We start from the raw sequence: 3,607 nt of genomic DNA on the forward strand, positions 1-3,607 counted from the left end.
AGAAGCTTCCACACGTGGCAGGGAGGGGCAAGAAAAGAAATGAAAGCAATTAGATACAGAATCAATACGGCATAGGAGGGACATGTGGACTTGTAGAAATATAAGATTGACAAAGACAAATGAAAATTCCTTTATCCTTGCAGAAACAACTCCATGCAAGGGTATGGGTTGGGAACCAGCTGGTTAGTAGGAAGCTTTAGAGTAAGAGCCCAAGTGTGCAGCACATCAGAAGTCAGCTATGTGATGTTATGGCAGCAATGACCATCAGAGCCAACAAGCAGGTCCCAGAGAGCAAGCTGCCTTCTGCTTTCTGCACTTGTGAGACTGCATGTGGAGTGTTGTGTCCTATTTAGCATTCCCTAGCACAACAAAGCCACTGACAGTGAAGCAGGTGACCAGCAGGCACTGCCAAGGTGGTCAGGGAGATGGAGCACATGCCATTTCCTGGAAAGGATGAAAGAACTAGGCTTTTTTAGCCTTAAGAATCAGAAGCTGGACAAATTTTAACAGCCACACACTGCAATTTCACCCTATTAGAAAATCTAGTATGATAAGAAGTCCTTAAGGAAAAGAGTAAGAGTGACAGACTGATACAAAACATAGACTGTCATACACACACATTTAGATGAGCAGCTCATTCGTAAGAAACTTGCCTCTTCTGTCGAATTCAGAGCTGTAATGTCAGCTATCCTTTATCCTCTCATTTGCTGTTATTACTACTGGTATTCTGTTCCTTCTAGGACCATGACACGAGAGAACTGGATCTGAAATGAGAGGCGTTACTTAAATTTTAAAGTCCTTTCTGCCTTTTCCTCTCAGATAAATACATGTAATTTTCCTTGCCACCAGATAATTCAGAAACACTCTACTATAAATCGTTCTTTCCCCCCTATAGCAAAAAGCTTGAAGTTACTACCTTTTTTTTCAAAACAGAAATGTTTGACATTATTACAGTGAGACATCAAGAAATAGGTTTTTGTATTTAGAATCAAATGCTATGTTTACTGTACCATCTAATCACGTTCCATTACTGTGAAAATCTCTGCTTTTGATATGACCTGAATATACAATTCTTCTACTGTGAACTCACGTTACTGAGCAGTCCAAAATACCTTTTAGGAAATCCCTTAACATTCTTCACTCATACTTTGAAATTACATTATCTCAACTAGCTGTTGCTTCCTGAGAACACTGCCAGTGCTCAACAAGAAGGTTGCTGGGTTATAATGACATGCATATTTGTGGCCAAACTAATATCCAGTAGGATTAGACTAGTCCTCAAGCTGTTCTTGCCAGCCTAGTCTATTTGGCAACCTGCCATATTTCTTGGACTAGCCATGGCCTTATTCTACAGTTTGAGTGAATACCTTGAAAAGAACTAGGGCACAGCAAAATTTCTGAGAGCCTTCTGTTTTCTACTAGCTTGCCTTAGTGACAGAGCTTTTAAAGGATATTTTGATGCAGGTACCTGACACTGCCATAGCACATTCATGGGTTTCATTTTCTTGAATAACTGTAAGGCAAGAACCAACTTTTATTGTTAACAGAATAACATCCATGTCCTTGTGTGAGAATATTGCAGGTTTCATATATTGAGACCAAGTTAATTGGAAGTTCTCAAAGTGAACAGCAACAAAAAAAGCAGCTTATTTTCCCCATAAAAATGAAAATATTCTTGAAGATCAGAGATTCTGAAACTGCAGTCAGATACACTGCAAGTGCAGAAGTTTACTTAGCACCTGAACCAAAGATAACATGAAGAAGTTGGTTTGTGATATGGTTTAGACAAGAGATCATAGAAAGTACAAAAGCTGCTTTCTGCCAGAAGGCTACACGTAATGTGTGAGAGCAGCTGCCATGACAAGTGCCTTCAGCAGCTGATGCAGCAGAGCTGTTGCACTCCCCAGAAATGTGGCCATACCTCTGCTGGGGTTTCAACTGTGTTGTGAATTCATCCTGAAAGAACAGCGGTTCTCTGAAGAGCTCTGACACACACCACTGCCAGGTACAGTGAGGCAATATATGCACACCATGTATACACACAGCACCAAAACATTAAGACTGTTAAGATAAAAATTGATTCTGAGAGTAAAGAAAGTGGATAAGGCAAGATCAATGACTGGTACGCATAACCACATAAACCGTTTTCTGTTTGACATCAGCTCTTAACAAAGCATGCTTTCTCAATATCATTAATTTCATTCCTTTTCTTGTTGGAAAAACTATGCAGTATTTCTCACTTATTCTAAAAGCTTGAACACAGATCTGGTAACCTTGTACACCAGAAAATTGCACTAAAATATCTGCAGAGCAGTCATGCTGTAAACAGCTTTGTTGAGATCTTGCTTGAACTGGACCACAGGAATGAGAGCGGCTTGAAAATGAATACAAGGACAATGGAGGGTGGGGAGGAGAAAATGTCAGATAAATAACACTGTCTTTAAGGTGGAAAGGTGGAGGAAGAGAACAGGAGACATGCAATTATTGTAGCAGAGATGGTTAAGGCAAATGCAAAAAAGGAGGGGCAGGTGTGACTTCATCATCTAAACCAAATACAACAATTCAATTTTGCAGTTTGAATAACATGGCTCTTGCTTTGCACAAGCAGTATAAAATCTGTGTATTATTCATGCTGTTTGAAGTTTAAAGACTCCTATTCTTTTACATGCTACGGCAAAAACTTCAAAGGAAGTTTCCTAACTCATTATAGAAGAAATATTTCCATAAAATGGCACTAAAGATATATAGTCAGTTCTATTAACTTCTACAAGGATTACATGAAATGAAGCTTGGTCAGTTTCCTACTAACAAGCAATTTTTTCTGAAACTGTAACCCAAGATCCAGTAGTGTAGGCTCCAGACAGGAAAAAGCTTTTGCTGTTACAATTCTAGACAATATACTGTTCCCAAAAGCCTTAGAAAATCAACACAGAGGTGGTTCACAGGGTTATAAACTCCTCCGTTTCTCTTCCCTGTGGGAGGGCAAGAAAGGGACACAGATATGCTTGTGTTTATAAACTGTACAAAACAAATCCTAAAACCCCTCACACCTCAAGCATAAAAACGCTCAAGATGTCCCAAACTCCACCTTCCTCCACTTTTACCTTACTTGGCAAATTACCTCTGGTTTTCCTTGGAGTCTTCAAGCATGGTTCTTAATTTGGGATTGAGCAGTAATATATACTGACCATCTGTCACAGCAAATCTCAATGGCCCAACAGACATTGTTCAGAGAAAGAAAAGTCTTTGAAAAAACATACTGACATGTCAATTAAAAAAAAACCCCTCTCCTAGCCACCAATTTTACATTCTTTGCAAACACTCCAACACTGGGCAAACTGCTCCTGTCACTGGTTCCTCTGCCAGAATATTAATTCTTCTAAATTCACTGGGAAACAACCCAACTCAAACCAATCAACCAAAGTAAAAAACAAACAAAAAACCCCAAAACCAAGCAAAAACCCAAAGCAAACCAAAAAACAAAACCAAAAACTAAGCAAAGGGGAAAGGATGGGAAGAAAAAAAGAACAAAAAACTTAATCAAACTCTATATAATCAACAAAATATATATTTTTCTTTCAAAGTGACTAAACAGCATCCACCAAAA

This window comes from Cyanistes caeruleus, chromosome Z, assembly GCF_971803275.1.
Source record: "Cyanistes caeruleus chromosome Z, bCyaCae1.hap1.1, whole genome shotgun sequence".
NCBI lineage: Eukaryota > Metazoa > Chordata > Aves > Passeriformes > Paridae > Cyanistes > Cyanistes caeruleus.